The sequence below is a fragment of the Stenella coeruleoalba genome (genome assembly GCF_951394435.1).
Source record: "Stenella coeruleoalba genome assembly, chromosome: 13".
NCBI classification, from domain to species: domain Eukaryota; kingdom Metazoa; phylum Chordata; class Mammalia; order Artiodactyla; family Delphinidae; genus Stenella; species Stenella coeruleoalba.
Genome location: NC_137159.1, coordinates 43,110,738 through 43,133,033, shown reverse-complemented (window position 1 = coordinate 43,133,033; position 22,296 = coordinate 43,110,738). Strand labels below are relative to the sequence as shown.

The window sequence follows — 22,296 nt, the reverse complement described above, 5'->3', positions numbered from 1 at the left end:
CAGTTTAGTTCAAATAGCTGGATGGGGACTTTTAATACAAATGGTTAGAAATAACTCCCTTCTATCCTCCTTGTTCTCTGGCCTCTACCTACATCACAGATACATGACATCAAACTGTCAGGATGTCTCACTTTCCTGATCAGGCAGGCCTGGTACTACAAGCTATGAAGTCAGAGAAGGCACACCTATATCTTGAAAAATCAGTCTTAGAACAATAAGAAATAGATGTCTTTTATATGGAGGGTTGCCTTCCTTTCAAAGAGCAAGCACCTGGTACTCTTCATAAATTTTTGCTTTTTTGGTTAAACATTAGAAGAAGAGGTAAGACCTTTTGATGTTCATCAGAGGGTTCCACTCATACTTCCAATGTTAGCATAAATGGAAAGGCTGCATCCCCCAGAAACAATAAAAAGTATAAACATGGCAGTTGACTGCAGGAGTGCCACTCTGTGGAAAGCCACTGGTTGAGGGAAGCACCACAGAGCAGGGCAGCAGGTGAGCCAGAGCACCTGCCGTCTGCCTCTTCAGATGGTCCTTTTGGCAGCAGATGAGGCATCAGTGAGCTGAGGGATTCTAGGGACTCGGAGAACACAAGTTGTCATGCTCTGTTGGTTCCAACACCCAAGATCAAAAGTTAGGGGAATCAGAACTCTTTATCTAGGCCTTCCAGCCTGGCTTGCAGTATATCTAGAGAGTCTCAGGGATTTCCTACTGGAGTATTATGGCTCTCAGCATGAGTTTAGAATCAGAACTGAGAAAGCAGAAAGCTTCTTTGGTCGTGAAGTTGCTGATTTTATTCTGGTTCTTCTGGGAACACACCTGTAGCCGGAAAGGCTGTTGTCTAAAATCAGTGGTTCTTAAATGTTCATGTGCAGAAGAATCACCGGAGTACTTTTTCAAAATGGGCCTCACTTCCAGAAATTCTGATATGGTAGCTCTGGCTCATGGCCCATAATTATAATGTATTTTGATAGAAGTATTCTGAGTAATTTGACCTGACAGTCTAGAACCAGTTTGGAAAACACTGAGAAAGTGAAACCTAAATGCTTATGGGTTTGGTGGACTCATTTCACATGATTTAGGTAGCCTTTCTGGAAAAGAGAAATTTTTTTCAGGAAGAGATAATGGAAGACAAAGCTCTGAGACTCTCCCAAGAAGCCCTCTAACTGCAAACTATTTTCAACTCTCAGAATACGCACATGAGTGTGGCTTGGTTGGTAATGTCATGGCCATAGGTTGGAGGAATGCAATTATCGTACGTTGTGTATTTTCTGGCACTGATCCATCTTCCTGAGGAGCTCTCTGTCACTGGATATGGGAAAGTGGCCCAAACTAGGAGTCAGGAGACTCAGAGTCAGGTTCTTCAAATATGTGAAACTGAGCAAATCATGTCACTTTTCTGAGTCCTAATTTCCTCATATGTAGAATTAAAGGGTTGGTGTAGATCATTTTAAGGTTCTTTTAAACCTTGTGTCATATGTGTGTGCGTGTGTGTATCTTCTTTTAATGAATGTTTCTGAGTATCTAAAAGAAAGAGTGAGGGCACTAATATTCCTACATTATTGCCATGTCATTCTTGTCATCATCATCATTTTCTTCCCCCCAAAAGAAATTGTATGGTGCTTAAGAGGTCAAGAAAGTGACCTTACAGCTGGTAGGGCAACAAAATATTTATTCTATATTTAGCAAATCCTCATTACCTCTTTGACATTTTCTTCCTCTACTCCCATTTGGTCACATACGTAATCCTATGTATTCAGAAGGTAGCAGAATATAGTAGGAAACAGTATAACATAGTTGTTAAACATATGTACTCTTTGGCCATAAATACCAGGTACATATTCCTGTTTCTTAATGGCTATTTAAACAACTAACTCCTCTAAGTTCAATTGCTTCATCTATAAAATGGGTATAATGTAACTAACCAGTAGAGTTGTTTTGAGACTTGAACAAGATAATCCTTCTAAATAATTTAGTGCAATGCTTGGCATATGGCAAGAGCTCAATAAATACAATTTTTTTTTTGATATATACAAGAGGTTCCCAACTCTTGCTGTGCAGTAGAATCACCTGGGAAGTTTTTAATACATTTCAATGTCTATGTTCCACCTGAGACTAATTAAACCAGTACTTCCGAGGATGAAGTCAGGTCTATTTTGAAAGCTTCCCAGGCAATTCTATGTGTGGTAATGGTTGAGAACTTCTGGTATTTGCCAGTGAAATATAGAAATCAGAGAGATGATTCTTTTGGCCTCTCATGTACCTATGACTATTAAATACAGTCAACACAGCCGATACAGATCTCCCCAAAGAGAGAGGAGAGAGGTCTTTGGTAATCACTACAGTGTTAGCCCTTAACTAGGGCTTGAGCCCCAGAGACCAAGGCTGTTATGTGGTAGCAAGAAAACAAGACATGTTGAAGAGTCTATTTTAGCCTGTAGAGCACAACATACTGTTTTGAATTTTTTTTTTTTTTTTTTTTCCAGTACACGGGCCTCTCACCGCTGCGGCCCCTCCCGCCGCGGAGCACAGGCTCCGGATGCGCAGGCTCAGCGGCCACGGCTCACGGGCCCAGCCACTCCGCGGCATGCGGGATCCTCCCGGACCGGGGCACGAACCTGCGTCCCCTGCATCAGTAGGCGGACCCCCAACCACTGCGCCACCAAGGAAGCCCTGTTCTGAATTTTATGATCTCTGGTTTTCAGAGGATTTTTCGTGATCCTTCTGGTCCAATTACTATTAAAAAAACAGCACAACAAAAAATAATCTATCGAAGCTGTGAGAGTTATATAAGGAAGGTGACATTTTCTGAGTGAGGGAAGATGAGTTGGGGCCTCTTGGGGGTTCAGTATGGTTTTTCACTGTTTATTGGTTCTCTGGTCCAACTCTGAGCACAGAACAGGCCCAGCAATGTTGATTTGATCCTGATGGATTTTCTCACAAGTGAGGGCCATGAGGGGTCACTTTGGCAGCCCTAGACCTGCAGAAAGCTCTGCTTCCAGGCTCAGACCTCTACTGCTTAGATCCTAACAGATGCTTAAGCTTGGGTTTGTCTGAATGGGTAAGGCAAATCCCAGACTTCTCTAGAAGCTTTCTAAGACTTGGAAGCTATTCTTTGCACCTTAGAGAGGATCCTGAAGCTCTGATATGAATTCAAATAAATGAAATAATACCTTTTTATTCTCTAAGACAACTGCCTACACAGTGTACTCTGATGGGCTCTGACCTTCCTCTGTCACCAGAGGAGACTCCAAACATTTCTGTCACAGGCTCTAAATGTATGCATTCCATCCTCATTGGGGACTGGAATTTGAAGGCTACAAAATATGGAGCAGAGGGAACTTGGGTACTTATGGATATAGGGAGAGCTGAAGTGAGTGTTGGACAGAGGACGGGCAGTGAGAGGACATTAAGTGCCTCGCAGGGGCAGGTGGAGGAAGAGGTAGAGTGGAGCCATAAAGCTGCTTTGCTGTCAGGTGGACCTCTCTCTTCTCCCTTCCTAGCAGCCCTTTCCGTCCTCTGGCATCCCAAATGAAACAGTGCTAGCAAACCTGTCGCCACTGCCAAAACTTGACACAGTGATGGCTCTGGAGATACAGATGTAACTCAAGGAGGGCCTATCAGAGTCCAGGGAAGACCAGATACTAATGGTGACCCTCTCTCACCACAAGGAGAGAGTATGCCTTAGAAGGGAACAAACACAGAAGTCAAGAGAAGAGAGAGGGAGGGAGAGACCTGAGGATTCCTCTGTGCCTGAACCTGGCCCAACCCCTGTTCTTTCCAACAATGTGAGCCGGCCAGTTCCCTTTTTAGCCCAAGAAAAGTGAACAGAGTTTCTATCACAGCAAGTTCCAGTTCAATCCATTTCACGATTTTGATAAGAATTGGCCCTCCACAGGGCAGTAACAATAGATTTCTTTCCTCAGTTATCTTGAATAGGCTGCCTCTCCTAACAGAAAAGTCCTGGAGCATACAGTTCATCCAGAACTATTTGCTCTGCAGGCATTTTTCTATGATCTGTTCCTCACATTTGTCCTGCCCCTGGTGGACTGAAAGCTCCTCAGTTGCATTCCAGATTTAGACACAGAACATCTCAACTCAGGGTCTGACCGAGGCCTGTTCCTACCCCCTCTCATTCTTTTCAGCTGAGGCAGCTCCCTCAGTCAAATGCTGCCTCGTACGTGATGCTTGTATAGAAGGTGGAGGAGAGCAGAATCAGGACTGGACCAGTCAGTGCATCTAATGATGAGAAGCCCTCCCTGGCCTGCCCTACTTCCTCTTCACAGGAACCCAGGGCTGACACTGTTAGGATCCAGGAATTGAAATAATCAATCAGGGACAATTCTTGGGCAGTAGAGAAAGCTCTTTAGAAGGAGACATACTATAGATGACTGTGCTTAGGTAGAGCTGGAGAGAACTAATTGGATACTTTTTGTCTTTGCCCTGTGCCCTCCCTCCATCAGAACAGTGGTGAACCTTCCTTGAATCTCTCCCATTTTTTGAATCTGTCTGATTTCTATAAACAGCCAAACAAAACGTACTTTTAAAGGGCTCAGGTGATTAGGTTAGGCTGGCCTGGATAATCTGCCTTTTGATTAACTCAAAGTCAACTGATTAAGAACTTTAATTACATCTTCAAGATCCCTTTGCACGTAATATAACATAGTCAGGGGCTTAATTTGAAGGAGCAAAAATCATTGGGATCATCTTAGAATTCTGCCTACCATACTAGTTAAATAATTATTACAATTTTAATTAAGTAGAAATCATAGAAACTTTTTTGTTGACATACATATGCACAGAAAAATAAACTTCACTAAGTGAAGACCAAAGGATCTAAAGGAAGTAAATTAAAGCATAATGTGGAAGATGGTGGACTAGTAGGACGAGGAATTCGCATCTCTGCACAACTAGGGCACCTACCAAGCACCAATGGGGGACCACAGACACCTAAGGGGATGGGAGGAACCCCCAGTGACCGGGTAGGACGTGGAGGGGAGTGAGGGGGGAGGAGAAGTGGAGGCGGGATGGGACCAGTGCCCCTGAGGGGCAGCTGGGGGAGGGGAAGGGATCCCGTGCCCAAAGGGGGAAATTGGGGGACCCTTGGGAGGGCAGATGATCAAAAGGGAGCATGGCCAGGTTTCCCCTGCCCACTTGCACCCCCGGGAGCCTGCTGAGATCCCGGGCCTGATCCTCTGCCCACCAAGGCCCCCTCCAGCCACGTGGGTCCTGAGGGAGTGGGAGGGAGGGAAGGGGGAGCAAAGGTAAAAGCCGGACCTACGGACAGCACCCCTGAGGGGCTTCTGGGAGAGAGGAGGAGTTTCTACACCCAACAGGACCCAAACATGGTTAGGGGTCTGACGGTGACGGGGGAGACCCTGGGGGGTGGGCACAGAGGAATGGAAGGGAATGCAGCCAGCACTTTCCCTGTCCACTTAGGCACCCGGGAGCCTGTTGGGTGCCCGGGCCTAATTCTCTGTCCTCGCAGCCTCCCTCCTACCGTGCAGAGCCCAAGCCCTGCCCCTATACCCCTACCCAGGGTCCTACCTCTACACTCAGAGACCCCTTCTGAGACCCCCTCCAACAGTGCTGGGCCTAAACCCCATCCACACACCCTCACCCAGGGCCTTACCTCCAAACTCCGGAACGCCACACTCCAGAGGCGCTCCTTTGACATGCTGCCTCTCCCCTTCTGCGCAGGTCCTAGGCAGAGGGCCCGCCCCCAAGGTCTTTTCCAGCTGCATGGGTTCTGAGGCTAGGCCCTGCCCCACCCTAATCCCTGCCCCTGCCTAACTTCCACCCCCCACTTAAACTATGCCCCCCATAGCCAAAGCCTTTGTTTTTTTCTCCTTTTTTCTTCTTTTAGGTTGGGGTTCTGTTATACCTTGTTGTTGTTGATTCATTTATATTTTAATTTTTCAAATAGATCTTGTATTTTTCTAATTTTATTTTATTCCTTATACTTTGTTATTGTTCTGCTCCTTTTTGCTTGTTACCCCCTTTTTTTTCTTTTTTCTGTTGTGGTTTTGTTTTACCTTCTTGGAGTTGTTTCAATTATATTTTTATTTTTCCTAATACATTTTTTATCTTTTTAATTTAATTTAATTTTTTATTCTTTGTTATTGTACTGCTCCTTTACTTTTTTGCTGTGCCACATGGCTTATGGGATCTTGGTTCCCAGGCCAGAGGTTGGGCCCATGCTCCTGTGGTGGGAGCACCAAGTTCAAACCACTGGAATAATAGACATCCTCAGACCCCAGGGAATATTAATCAGAGTCAGGACTCCCGGAGGTGCTCATCTCAGTACCAAGACCAAGCTTTACTCAACTGCCTGTAAAGTCCAGGGCTGGATGCCTCAGGCCAAACAACCAGTAAGACAGGAATACAGCCCCACCCATCAAAAAAAAAAAAAAAAAAAAGAAATGACAAAAATTATGTTACAGACGAAGGAGCAAGGTAAAAACCTACAATATCAAAGAAATGAAGACAAAATAGGCAACCTACCTGAAAAAGAATTCAGAGTAATGATAGTAGAGATGATCCAAAATCTCGGAAACAGAATGGAGAAAATACAAGAAATGTTTAACAAGGATCTAAAAGAACTAAAGAGCAAACAAACAGTGATGAACAACACAATAACTGATATTAAAAATACTGTAGAAGGAATCAATAGCAGAATAACTGAGGCAGAAGGACGGATAAGTGAGCTGGAAGATAAAACGGTGGAAATAACTGTCGGGGAACAGAATAAAGAAAAAAGAATGAAAAGAAATGAGGACAGTCTCAGAGACCTCTGGGACAACATTAAATGCACCAACATTCGAATTACAGAGGTCCCAGAAGAAGAAGAGAAAAAGAAAGGGTCTGAGAGAATATTTGAAGAGATTATAGTCAAAAACTTCCCTAACATGCAAAAGGAAATAGTCAATCAAGTCTAGAAAGTGCATAGAGTCCTATAAAGGATAAACCCAAAGGGAAACACTCCAAGACACATATTAATCAAACTATCAAAAATTAAATACAAATAAAATGTATTAAAAGCAGCAAGGGAAAAGCAGCAAATAATATAAAAGGAATCCCCATAAGGTTAACAGCTGATCTTTCAGCAGAAGCTCTGCAAGCCAGAAGGGAATGGCAGGACATATTTAAAATGATGAAAGAGAAAAACTACAACCAAGATTACTCTATCCAGCATGGATCTTATTCAGATTCGATGGAGAAATCAAAAGCTTTACAGACAAGCAAAAGCTACGAGAATTCAGCACCACCAAACCAGCTTTACAACAAATGCTAATGGAACTTCTCTAAGCGGAAAACATAAGAGAAGAAAAAGACCCACAAAAACACACCCAAATCAATTAAGAAAATGATAATAGGAACATTATTATCAATACGTATTGATAATACATATCAATAATCACCATGAATGTAAATGGATTAAATGCTCTAACCAAAAGACACAGACTGGCTGAATGGATACAAAAACAAGACCCTTATATAAGTTGTCTACAAGAAACACACTTCAGACCTAGGAACACATACAGACTGAAAGTGAGGGGATGGAAAAAGATATTCCATGCAAATGGAAATGAAAAGAAAGCTGGAGTAGTAATGCTCATATCAGATAAAATAGACTTTAAAATAAAGACTACTACAAGAGATAAGGAAGGACACTACATAATGATCAAGGGATCAATCCAAGAAGAAAACATAACAGTTATAAATATTTATGCACCCAACATAGGAGCACCTCAAGACATAAGGCAAATGCTAACAGCCATAAAAGGAGAAATCGACACTAACACAATAATAGTAGGGGACATTAACACCCCACTTAAACCAATAGACAGATCATCCAGATAGAAAATAAATAAGGAAGAAGAAGCTTTAAATGACACAATAGACCAGATAGACTTTATTGATATTTTTAGGATATTCCACCTGAAAACAGAAGAATACACTTTCTTCTCAAGTGCACATGGAACATTCTCCAGAATAGATCACAACTTGGGTCACAAATCAAGCCTTGGAGAAGTTAAGAAAATTGAAATCGTATCAAGCATCTTTTCTAACCACAAAGTTAGGAGATTAGAAATCAGTTACAGGGAAAAAATGTAAAAAACACAAAAACATGGAGGCTAGAGAATACATTACTAAATAACCAAGAGATCACTGAAGAAATCAAAGAAGAAATCAAAAAATACCTAGAAGCAAATGACAATGAAAGCATGATGATCCCAAACCTATGGAACACAGCAAAAGCAGCTCTAAGAAGGAAGTTCATAGCAATTCAAGCTCACCTCAAGAAACAAGAAAAATCTGAAATAAACAATCGAAACTTACACCTAAAGCAACTAGAAAAAGAAGAACAAAGAAAACCCAAAGTTAGTAGAAGGAAAGAAATCATAAAGATCAGAGCAGAGATAAATGAAATAGAAACAAGGAAAACAATAGCAAAGATCAATAAAACTAAAAGTTGGTTCTTTGAGAAGATAAACAAAATTGATAAACCTTTAGCCAGACTCATCAAGAAATAAAGGGAGAGGACTCAAATCAATAAAATTAGAAATGAAAAAGGAGAGATTACAACTGACACCACAGAAATAAAAAAGATCGTAAGAGTCTACTACAAGCAACTATATGCCAATAAAATGGATGACCTGGAAGAAATGGACAAATTCTTGGAAAAGTACAACTTTCCAAGATTGAATCAGGAAGAATTAGAAAATATAAACAGACCAATCACAGGTAATGAAATTGTAATTAAAAATCTTCCAACAAACAAAAGTCCAGGACCAGTTGGCTACACAGGGGAATTCTATCAAACATTTAGAGAAGAGTTAACACCTATCCTTCTCAAACTCTTCCAAAAATTTGTGTTAGGAGGAACACTCCCAGACTTGTTCTACTTGGTGAGGTCAGCATCACCCTGATACCAAAACCAAACAAAGATATCACAAAAAAAGAAAATTATAGACCAATATCACTGATAAACATAGATGCAAAAATCCTCAACAAAATACTAGCAAACAGAATCCAACAACACATTAAAGGATCATACACCATGATCAAGTGGGATTTATCCCAGGGATGCAAGGATGCTTCAATAAACTCAAAACAATCAATGTGATATACCATATTAACAAATTAAAGAATAAAAACAATATGATCATCTCAATACATGCAGAAAAGCTTTGGACAAAATTCAACACAAATTTATGATAAAAATTCTCCATAAAGTGGGCATAGAGGGAACCTACCTCAACAAAATAAAAGCCATATATGACAAACCTACAGCAAACATTCTCTATGGTGAAAAACTGAAAGCATTTCCGCTAAGATCAGGAACAAGACAAGGATGTCCACTCTCACCACTACTATTCAACATAGTTTTTGAAGTCCTTGTCACATTAATCAGAGAAGAAAAAGAAATAAAAGAAATACAAATTGGAAAAGAAGTAAAACTGTCAACTGTTTGCAGATGACACGATAGTGTACATAGAAAATGCTAAAGATGCCACCAGAAAACTACTAGAACTAATCAATGTATTTGGTAAAGTTGTAGGATACAAAATTAATACACAGAAATTTCTGGCATTTGTATATACCAACAACTAAAAATCAGAAAGAGAAATTAAAGAAACACTCCCATTTACCACTGCAACAAAAAGAACAAAATACCTAGGAATAAACCTACCTAAGGAGACAAAAGACTTTTATGCAGAAAACTATAAGACACTGATGAAAGAAATTAAAGATGATACAAACAGATGGAGAGATATACCAGCTTCTTGGATTGGAAGAATCTACACTGTGAAAATGACTATACTACCCAAAGCAATCTACAGATTCAATGCAATCACTATCAAACTACCAATGGCATTTTTCACAGAACTAGAACAAAAAATTTCACAATTTGTATGGAAACACAAAAGACCCCGAATAGACAAAGCAATCTTAAGAAAGAAAAATGGAGCTGGAGAAATCAGGCTCCCTGACTTCAGACTATACTACAAAGCCACAGTAATCAAGACAGTATGGTACTGGCACAAAAACAGAAAGATAGATCAACAGAACAGGATAGAAAGCCCAGAGATAAACCCACACACATATGGCCACCTTATCTTTGACAAAGGAGGCAAGAATATACAATTGAGAAAAGACAGCCTCTTCAATAGGTGGTGCTGGGAAGAATGGATAGATACATGTAAAAGAATGAAATTAGAACACACCCTAACACCATACACAAAAATAAACTCAAACTGGATTAAAGACCTAAATGTAAGGCCAGACAGTATAAAACTCTTAGAGGAAAACACAGGCAGAACACTCTATGACATAAATCACAGCAAGATCCTTTTTGACCCACCTCCTAGAATAAGGGAAATAAATACATGGGACCCAATGAAACTTAAAATCTTTTGCGCAGCAAAGGAAACCATAAACAAGACGAAAAGACCACCCTCAGAATGGGAGAAAATATTTGCAAACAAAGCAACTGACAAAGGATTAATCTTCAAAATATACAAGCAGCTCATGCAGCTCAATATCACAAAAACAAACAACCCAATCCAAAAATGGTGGAAGACATAAATAGACATTTCTCCAAAGAAGACATATAGATGGCGAACAAATACATCAAAAGATGCTCAATATCACTAATCATTAGAGAAATGCAAGTCAAAACCACAATGAGGTATCACCTCACACCGGTCAGGACGGCCATCATCAAAAAATCTACAAACAATAAATGCTGGAGAGGGTGTGGAGAAAAGGGAACCCTCTTGCACTGTTGGTGGGAATGTACATTGATACAGCCAGTATGGAGAACAGTATGGAGGTTCCTTAAAAAACTAAAAAGAGACCTACCGTATGACCCAGCAATCCCACTAGTGGGCATATACCCTGAGAAAACCATAAGTCAAAATATACATGTACCACTATGTTCATTGCAGCACTATTTACAATATCCAGGTCATGGAAGCAACCTAAGTGTCCATCAACAGATGAATGGATAAAGAAGATGTGGCACATATATACAATGGAATATTACTCAGCCATAAAAAGACATGAAATTGAGTTATTTGTAGTGAGGTGGATGGACCTAGAGTTTGTCATACAGAGTGAAGTAAGTCAGAAAGAGAAAAACAAATACCGTATGCTAATGCATACATATATATAGAATTTTAAAAAGCAGTACCGGTGAATCTAGTGGCAGGGTAGGAATAAAGACACAGACATAGAGAATGGACTTGAGGGCACAGGGGGGAAGGGAAAGCTGGGAGGAAGTGAGAGAGTCGCATTAACATATACACACTACTAAATGTAAAATGAATGGCTAGTGGGAAGCTGCTAGGAGGTCAACTCGATGCTTTGTGACGACCTAGATGGATAGGAGTGGGAGGGAGGGAGGGGATATGGGTATATATGTATACATATAGCTGATTCACTTTATTATACAGCAGAAACTAACGCCATATTGTAAAGCATTTATACTCCAATAAAGATGTGAAGAAAAAAAAGCATAATGTGAAAAGACTATGAATTATGAGTTAAAAAATTTTTCCACAGCAGTAATAAATTTATCGAATCGTGATAGATATTTACACTTCAGTCTATAACCTCAGAGATCTTAGAAATACTACCATTTATATATTTTTAATTATTTACATAGTATATCGAGCCTCAATTTAAGTTACTTTGAAATATAACTTCATTATTCTAAATTTTGAGGTAGCTGTTTTTCTAAAGCATAGTTTTTTACTTCTAATTCAATAACATGCTTTGTGACCTTATATTATCTGCTTGTACATTTCAATTTTCTCTATAAATTGCACCAACTGTTGTAAATAGAAAACTATATGTTTTCTTAACCTGATGGAAGATATTTTAGTATATTTGTTCTGTGGAAATGATGATACAGCATTAAATTCTTGATTATGGTAAATTTTCACCTGAGCTTATTTCATGCAAGAAGTCATTACTACTTTACTAGAATGAACAGTCATTTTATTGAATGCATAGTAATTTTATAAAAGATGATATATTCTATACCTAGACTTGTAAGGAAAAACACAACTGATATTAAGCTTGCTTTTAATAAGTTAATTATTCCTCTTGTATTTATATGCAATCTCAAAATTACAACTCAAATTTGTATTAATCATGCCTAATAAAATTGTCCACTGTGGAAACAGGTATGTAATTTCTGTGATTACAAGAAAGGAATCCTGAAGCCAATGAACTATAATATAGTGAAAAATGAAATTTAGTGTTGTCACTGTACTAAAGTGAAAAACAAAAGAAAGAAAGAAGAAACAATACATAGATATACTGCTTTTTATAGTCTCATAACAATGCCTTTTCACATCCTTACCTCAGTTATATATTCTAATTTCTTTCATTTGATATTTATATTTATATAATATAAATATTACTTAACTGTCTCAAGCAAAAAAGAATAATTTGATAAAACTTAATAAAATTCTCTTACCAAAATATTCATAATGATACTCTTTTAGTCTAATAAAATGTAAAAACATTTACAGAAACTAAAACATATAGATAACATTATAATGAACAGTTATAACATTATAAATAGACAGCTGGTCTCTTTTATGTTAGAGTCTCCTGTCTCCATTCAAAGAGTAAGAAAATTTATTTTCTCCTGAGTCAAATGCTTGTATTCTTCATACGAGCCTTCCTCCCTTTCTGACCAGATAGAATTTATTTGCATTAGAAATACAGTTGACTCTTGAACAGTGTGGGTTTGAACTGCGTGGGTCCACTTATATGTGGATTGTTTTCAATAAATATGCACTACACAATCTGTGGTTGGTTGAATCTGCTGATGTGGAATCTCAGATACACAGGGACAACTGTAAAGTTATACAAGGATTTTTGACTATGGGAGGGGTCGTGCTCCTAACCCCTACATTGTTCAAGAGTCAACGGTGCAAGATTTCTCTCCTTCTCTCAGGGTGTGAAGGGAATTGTGTTGCTGTCAAGCTCCTATGTAAGTTTCCAGATTCATGATTATGGGATTCCTCTTATGGAGTACAAATCTATGTATACGCAACTGATATCTGCACTTGACACATTCCCTCGAGCAGGATTAGTCAAGGAAAATTGCTGTTACTGCTATAAATAATAAGCTGGATCTCTTATCCAGAAATCCTGTGTTTGCTTTCCTGGAAAAAATGAGTAACTGTCTCTCTGAAAAGATGGTAATTTATTTTTAAATGGCATAATTTTTAAAATATGTAGGACTGATTGTAAAATTTATTTTAATGTACCTTATGGGGTTTTTCAATCAAAGCCTTCTATTTTTAAAGGAAACACAGAATTCATAGTTCTCTACGTTCTTTTTTCTCTTGAACAGCACTGTCAGGACTACTATGAAAAAATTATTTTAAGATGCTTTAATTTTTAATATTACAAAAACTCAGACATTACTTTAAAAGAAAAATGAAATGCTGTATTTTGACTCAGTTTTCCACTGAGAATGTTAGAGACTAAGTTGCAATGTGCCTTAATACCATAAGTAGTATTCGAGAATTTGTTCCGATATTTGTAAGCTTCCAGATCACAGAAGCTTAAGTTTGGAAATTACCTTAAAGTTTTTACAAATATCTGTAACTTAACTTTAATAAAAAATTTTGCTAAATGAGGGAAACATGAACTCACTGCCATTTGTTTTATTTCAGCATTCACTATTGAAAAGTGAATTAAATGTTCATGGTCTTGCCTATTTTCAAAACATCTGTGTAAAGGGATGTAGAGTAGAGCAAATTCTCTTTTATACCTAAAAACAAAAGGTAGGTTTAAACTTCCACTTGAAGGACAAGAGAAATACGCTCTCTACATATCTGTTTTTTCACTCATTACTCACTTTTTCCCCAAGACTTCTAAAGATATGATTATATAGGTTTTAAAATGCATTTCTGGATGGTTGCATACATAAGCACAATAGAAATTGATTTTCTACACATTTTTATTTATTTAATTTATTAAATTCATATAATTTTCACTCTCACTCCAAAATGTTGATAGAATATCTTCTCACTCTGCAATGTGTTATTCTTGTCGTATTTCTTCCTTATGTTCATTTTCTTTAATAATATTTGCTCTAATAGCATGTGCTTTAATGTAATTCTGACAGGGAGTTCATGTCCAGTAAGGTTTTAAGTGTCATAATCGCTGAACAATTTATTAAACAAATACCTATCCATGTTATTAAGCATAGAAAACTATCTTCTAAAAGTTCTTAAAAGAAAATAAATAATATAAAGTAAATTATATGTAGTATAATAAAGAATATATGCATGCACATATGTGCATACACATACACATGCCAAACTGTTTGTGCCTATTAGGTTTTTTTTTTTTTTCCTATTAGGTTTTAAAATGTAAATTTATAAAATGCTGAGAGTTTTAAATGTAAGTATAAGAAATCTATTCTTTAAATATTTTTTCACATCTTTCTTATTGTCTGCACATTTTTGAAGCAGTTTTCCTAATCATTATCCCTTAAATTTTATTCCCAGGAAGCAAATCACCTTGTTTGTGTAAATGACTATGCAGTTCTCAGAAAAAAGAAAAAGCCTACATAAACAGCTAATGAATATGCTCTAATCTATGATGGATGCAAAGTTTAAAAATTTTTAATAATCTAATTTTAATAATCAAAATTATGGTGGATGCAAAATTGAGAATTGTATGAAACAATTAGAATGCTTGGTCGTAAGCAATTAGATCAGCACTGAATAAAGTTGAGCAAGGAATGAAATGATTGGAGGAACACGTGCTATCTCACAGAACTGCAAGAACAGCTGAGTAAGAGGAATGGCAAGCAGGAGGCAAAGGAGATCACAGAAGATGGAGCTCTGAGACAATCTTACGTGTTCCTGTCACCAGATAACAAGGTTCCAACAGCTTTATATGCCTTTTTGTCTCAGCTCAAGACTCAGAATTCCAAGAAACAAAGACTTCTATGGCAGAAGAGTGGGACTGTGTGATTGACAGCCCCAGTAAAACCACTTAGAATGTGAAGGGGGAAAGAAGAGGATAGGGAGATAGAAATTAAGAGAAGTATATTACATGATTTGATCACAGATTGGCTTGAAATGGTAAACAGACTCAAGAAAAAAATTGGCAATAATAAATGGTGATTTTTTTACTTGAGTCTAAAAGAAGTCAGGAAATTTTTCTAAATAGCGTTTCGTGTGCAAAGAACATGGTAGTATTAACAACCATGCCGTCACTCACTATAAGCACCAAGTCTTCCATGACTGCAAAAATGTTCAAAATGCAAACAGTATGATAAACTGTATTAAAAGTGGCAAATTGTTCAAATTACTGGAAATAATTCCTGTCTTGACTAAATTATACATGGAATAATATGCTCAGTTCCTGATACAATATTTTAAGTGAGGCTTTCATATGATAGATTGCATTCACAGAAAGTTAACAGAACAGGGAGTGTTCTTAACATCAAGTGAGATAACTAAAAGGACAAGGAAGAATTACCATTATAGATGAACTTTGAAAGAACTGGTATCTGTCTACAAAGACCTGTAAGGATGCCATGAAGAAAAAGGACTACATTAATTTGTTTTCTATTGATCAAGAGAACAGAATTGTGATAAAAAAAAAGTTCCAGTAAAAAATACTACAGTTGATTATAAGAATGATTTATCTAAAACTTGAGCTGCTTCTTGCAGAAATGACCTGTTCTGTGATGTAATCAAGCATAAGATGGATGATCCTCTATAGAAAGTCTCTCTTATTGGTAAGACTACTTTGAGTACTTTGAGTAGGTTAGAGTATATAATTTCCAGGGATATTTTAACTGTAAAATTCTTCAAATTAAGTGGTATACTGCCAAAAGGTAGTAATAAAATAGAAGATAAATTCTTCAAGATATTTTCACACAAAAGTAGAGCAAAGCCAAATGCTACCCACTTCTCTTTCATTTTATCATCTATATAATTTAGTATATTAGAATATATATTGAATATTTTATGTGGGATGGTCCTAAACCATCAAAGGAACATATAATACAGGGATTATCTTAATGTCCTCAGTAACATTCAATGCCTAGTTGGCAGGGAAAGGGCAGGAAAGATTTTATAACGAGGTCTTTGGACAAAAATTGCACAAAGCTCACTTGGCTACAAGTGATAAAAATGTAAAAATGGAGAGTCTGAATAAATTAGTAATCTGTTCTGTTTAAATGAGCTCTAGATACTTTGCTCTTCTATATCTTGTGTATCAGAATGTGTCAGTAGACTTAGTCTGTGTTGTTCATGACTCACTGGGGAATAAAAAGGTTTTTCTTTAAAGAGATGGGAAATTGTACCAGATTTTTCAATATCTTTAATTCCACATTATTGATTTCCACTGTATGACTGGAGGCTCTGTTTTAATCACAAAGTTATATCATATCATATTGCTGAAACAAGTAAATATATATTAAATTCAGTGCTTCAGTCTCTTTTGTGTGCGGAATTAGATAAATTTAACTAATTAAAGAAAAGTTTTGATGTCAGGTGTGATTTGTGTGAGAATAGAGCGTTTGAGTTCTCAATGTGTCATTTTTGTTATTTTCTTCCTAATGTTCACTTCAATAATGTTTCTCTTATACTATGTGCTTTAATACCATTCTGACAAGGAGTTTATGTTCAGTAAGGTTTTAAATATCATAATCTCTGAAAAATTAAACAAATATTTCTCCACATTATTGAGCAGATAAAACTATTTTAAAGGTCTTTAAAAAATCATTAATAAGAAAAAGTACATTACTCTTTCATAAGCACTGGTAATTTTGTAGGCTGGAATTTTTTTTCCAAAATAAATACATTTCTCAGTAACCAACCCATGCACTAAACAGCACTCACATAGACTAATGATGACACTGAGGATATTCACATGTGAAAAAAATATATATCCAGACTAAAGTCTAATAATCATGGCATTAGATAGTGGTATGAGCATGCTCTGGAAACTTTTCTTTCCAATGACCCTTAAAGAATAAGTGAGGGAAACTCAGCCCTATTCCATGTGATGACAAAGCCATCATTCCCAAACTTGGCCTTGTAGAAATTTATGAACAAAAAGCCTCTAGGCTTTTTGCATTTTGTTATCTCATCACAAAACGCCAGATTTCACAAAATTTCTGTAGATTTTTACATGGATTGTTTCTTTTTGCCTTTTAAGTATTTTAAGTCCTGAGATATGTACAGCCTCCTCATTTATCTAGGCACTCACAAAAATCTATCAGTATTTCATTACCTATTATATTTTTATCCTTAGCTCTTAGAAGAACATTTATGTATAAAAACTGCTTTAAAATTATTGAATAAAGCAAAAACCATATTCTCCTTGTGACTAAGTGACCCAGTTTTTCAGACTTTCTGAAGATAAAATTTTTTTGAAGAATAAAACAAAGTGATTACATGAATTCAAGAAAATGAGTCCTTCACTAGTGACCAGGAAGATCAAGAGCAAGAAATATTTCAAAGCAAAGCAATGAAATGAAAATCATGAAAGAAATGGTGAGACACATGAGTAAAAGGCACAAATGAACGAAAATGCATGTATAACGTCAGAATAAATAGAAACAGGTGAAGAAGAGCCAATATTTAGACATGGTATAGAAGAAAATTTCCCCTCTCTGAAGAAAGATTTGAGCCTGCATACTGAAGGGGTTTATCAAGTTCCAGGCTGGATTGATTAGAAAATGCACATTACCTGAACACGACTTGGTAAAAATTCTGTAACTTCTAAATTCCCTGCTGAAATTTCAATACATCTGGTCAATGAAAAAAAAAAGAGTTGAAATGCAGATAGGGTGAATAATATAATTCATAATCTTAATTTAACATATACATATAAGGAAATCTTTTGTCATTTAAAGAGGAAATACACATTCTTTGTTATGTGTACATAAAACTCCTGCAAAAAATGAGCTGTATTAAACATAAAGCAATATTTATAAAGTTCAAATGTGTGTAATTTTATAAGCAACACAGTGTAGTTGTGAGAAAATATATTTAGAAATTATGAATAAAATGTAATCAATTCAATTAATTTACAACTAATTATTTAGAAAGACACTACACAATTACTTTTGCAACAAAGGGGAAATCAAAAGAAAAATTTACAATGATAAGAAAATGAAAAAAAGAAAAGAGGTAGTAACTAAATCTATGTGACATAGCAAATTTTATTTAGAGAACAAAATTTTAGCTTTAAATATCTCAATTACTAAAGAAGAAAAAAATCCCTTCAGTTAACTTACATAGCAAAATTACCTTTAATATCAAAACCTGACAAAATTAAGGTCACAAAAGGACACTCATTTTTAATCTTAATTAGAAAGAAATGGTTAGCAAATAGAATCCGGTGATGTAAGAAAGAAGTAATAAAGTGACACCAAAAAACTATGATGTAATTTATGCCAAAAGAAAAAAAACTCATATTGAAATATGTCAAAAGGACAAGTAAAACCTAGCACCCATTCTAAACTAAAAATCTAAATATATTAAAGACAAATATCCCTCAAGAGCATACATGTAGATACCCTTAATAAAGTTAAATAAACCTTTGATTCTCAGGATAGACCTCATTTGGGACAGAGGTAGTATATTTTTTATATTGTTGGATAGCAAATTAAATCCTATAATATAAAAATTATACTACCTCTGGACCAGATGAGGTCAATTCTGAGAATCAAAGATTTATTTAACATTTCACCATATAAACAGAATCAAGGTGAATGAATAATTATTTCCTTTATGCACAAAAAGCATTTAATAAAATTCAACACTCATTCCTGCAAACTAAGAATAGAAACTTCATCAAGCTAAAAAGATCATCTAAGTAAAACCCCAAACTAGCATTGTAATGGCAAAATATTGAATGCTTTCTATCCAATGTCTTAAACAAGGTAGATTTCAACACTTGCCACTGATGTTCAACATCATTGTATGGATTCTAAACAGTGCAGTAAAGCACAAAAGAAAAAACAAAAAACAAGTAAAAGACATGTCAATTGGGAAAAGAAGAAGTAAATTTTCTTTTTTTGTGGTAGTAGTAAATTTGTTTAAGTTGAAAATTTTAAGGAATCTATTACCAAAAAACTACTAGAATTATTATTAAGCTTGTTGAACAAGATAGCAATATTTAAAATCATTCTTCAAAATGAAATTGAGTTATTTGTAGAGAGGTGGATGGACATAGAGTCTGTCATACATAGTGAAGTAAGAAAGAGAAAAACAAATACCATATGCTAACACATATATATGGAATCTAAAAAAAAAAAAAAAAAAACGTTCTGATGAACCTAGTGGCAGGACAGGAATAAAGACACAAGACACAGATGTAGAGAATGGACTTGAGGTCATGGCGGGGGATGGAGAGAGGGGAAGCTGGGACGAAGTGAGAGAGTAGCATTGACATATATACACTACCAAATGTAAAATAGATAGTGGGAAGTAGCCACATAGCACAGGGAGATCAGCTCTCGGTGCTTTGTGACCACCTAGAGGGGTGTGATAGGGAGGGTGGAAGGGAGGCTCAAGAGGGAGGGGATATGGGGATATATGTATACATATAGCTGATTCACTTTGTTATACAGCAGAAACTAACATAACATTATAAAGCAATTATACTCCAATAAAGATGTAAAATAAAATAATTCTTCAAAAATTGATTATATCTCTATGTACTATCAAAAAAGTTATATTATTTTAGAAGCCTCAAAACCATGAGACACTTAAGGATACATGTCACAAAATATGTGCAAGAAGACTTGTACACAAATGTTTATAGCAATTTTATTTGTAATATTCAGAAATAGGAATCAAGATGAAAGCACATCAACAGGTTAATGGATAATGTACTTGAATACTTATTAACAATAAAAATTAATAAACCAATGGTACATGAAACAATATCGATGTTGCTCAAAACTCTATGCTAGTGAAAAAAGCTAGATACAAATGAGCACTTCATATTTCAATGCACATCTTCAGGAAATACAAAGTAATCTAAAGTGACAGAAGTCAGATATATAATTGCCTGGGAGCTGCAGAGAGAGGGCAGGATTGCCTGCAGAGGCAAGAAGACATTTTTGAGGGCCCAGGAAAAATTCTGCACATTTACTGTGGTGGTTTTATGCGGTTTTATGTCTGTATGTATATCTGTCAAAACTCATCACATTGTAACCTTATATGGGTACAATTTATTATACATAAGGTATACCTTAATAAAGTTGATTTTTGCAAGTGTAGGTAAAATAGAAATAAGAGAAAACAAAATACATATAGATAATTTAAAAAAACAGTAAATATTATTCTAACCCTCAACATTCTTTAAATTGAAATCAGTAACATACAGAGCTGTCCACTCATGTTATTGTTAAAGATGTGAAGACTTTGGAAAGAGAAATGAGGAAAAAGATTGACATAACATAAAAAATAATTTTAAGATATCTTTTTGCTGTAATATGAATATAATTTGTAAAACTCAAGACCCTAGTAAAATACACCTATCAGAATTAATAATATGTATTCTAATCCAGTTAAAATAGCTAAATACAAGAGGTGTTAATAACATATAGTTCTATTCTACTCTAAGTATAAATTCCTATAAGTGGAAATGGGAATAAATTTGTAAATATAGAGTCCCTATAATGAAAATTGTAGTACTCTAAATAGATAACAGTATATGATCTAAACAAATATAAAGCCATATCATAATCTTGGAGGGGGGAATTAATACCCAATTTCAAAATTTCTTTCCAGGATGCATATATATGTGTAAATATCTTTGATAAGCAATTTGCCACATCTATTGTACAGGAAAAGTTCTATCAATAAAACTGAAAGTAGGAAGTGCTAAAAATAAGAGTATGTAACAACTGGAACTATAATACATTGTTGATGGGAGCAAAAAATGGTACTGTTACTTATGAAAAATAGTTTGGTAGTCTCCTGCTGTTAAAAATATACTTACCATCCAAACCAGAAATTTTATTCTGAGGTATTTACCAAAATACAATAAAAACTTATTATTTTCATAAAATAACTTGTATCATGTGTTTAATATGGCTTTATTCATATATGTCAAAAACTGGAAGCAACAAAAATCAACTGGGTAATAACCAAATGGTGGTCTGTCTGTATAACAGAGCACTGCTGTGATTAAAAATAAATGAACTGAGACTTCTGCTTATGAGAAGATACAGTGTATGTACTTTTCCCTATTTCCTTTGCTAAGTACAACTACAAACTCTGGATATTATATGTAAAACAATTCTAAGAAGACAAAGCAGAGAGAAGACCAACAGGCTAAAGACCTCAAGAGCCAAGGACAGCATAATGGTGTGTTCTCTAGTTTTGTTTTTTGTTTGCTTGTATGGTTGGTTGGTTGGTTTGTTTTTGCCTTACATATCCAAGACTGGGTTTTAAGTATAACAGTCTGATGTGGTTCTAAATAAATGTAGAGGAAACAGTTAAGATAATTATATTATATATGAGAAAGGATAAAGAGTCATAAAGGGAGGTATTTTGCTCAAACTCATAAAATTATGACACCAGTACACTGTAAAGAATAATGTATGTATTACTTAATTCCTAGAACAACCACTGAAAAACCACATAAAGATATTCATTTAGAAACACTATAAATAGATAAAAATAGGATTGTAAACAATATTCAAATAACGCACACAAGGCAGGAAAAATAAAAAAGATAAAGGAATAGAGAACAGTAAACATAAAAATAAACAAAAACGGACAAATTCAAACACATCAATACATACAATAAAATGTATATGGTCTAAATACACCAGTTAAAAAACAGACTGGCAAAACGAACTAAAGCACGTGACCCAACTATATGCAAGAAACTGACTTTAAATATAGTGATTTCACCATTAAAAGTGAAATCTTTGAGATCTAGGCAAAGAACTGACACCAAAAACATGATCTGTTAAAAAAAAAATAATCAAAAAAGAAATTTAAAAATACCTTGAGAGGAATGAAAATGAAAACACAATATATCAAAACTTATGGGACACAGCTATAGCAGTGCTTAGAGGGAAATTTTTAGCTTCTAAATGGCTATTTTAAAAGAAGATGAGATATTTCAAATTACTAACTTAACCTTCCAATAAGGCATTGGTAAAAGATATTGGTAAAAGAAGAGAAAACTAAACCTGAAGCATGCAGAAAGAGAGAGTAAAGATTAGAGTGGAAATTAAGGAAATGGAGAATAGAAAAGCAATACAGA

General features: G+C 35.8%; 1 long non-coding RNA gene across 3 annotated transcripts in view; it reads right to left on the bottom strand.

Moving 5' to 3' along the window:
• LOC307196118 overlaps positions 1-22,296 on the bottom strand; it is a 1,219,527-nt gene that overhangs the window by 77,591 nt on the left and 1,119,640 nt on the right. For all 3 annotated transcript variants that reach the window (XR_013831038.1, XR_013831039.1, XR_013831040.1), the window contains one exon: positions 17,752-17,812. This is a non-coding gene — a long non-coding RNA (uncharacterized lncRNA). The remainder of the gene's footprint in view (positions 1-17,751; positions 17,813-22,296) is intronic.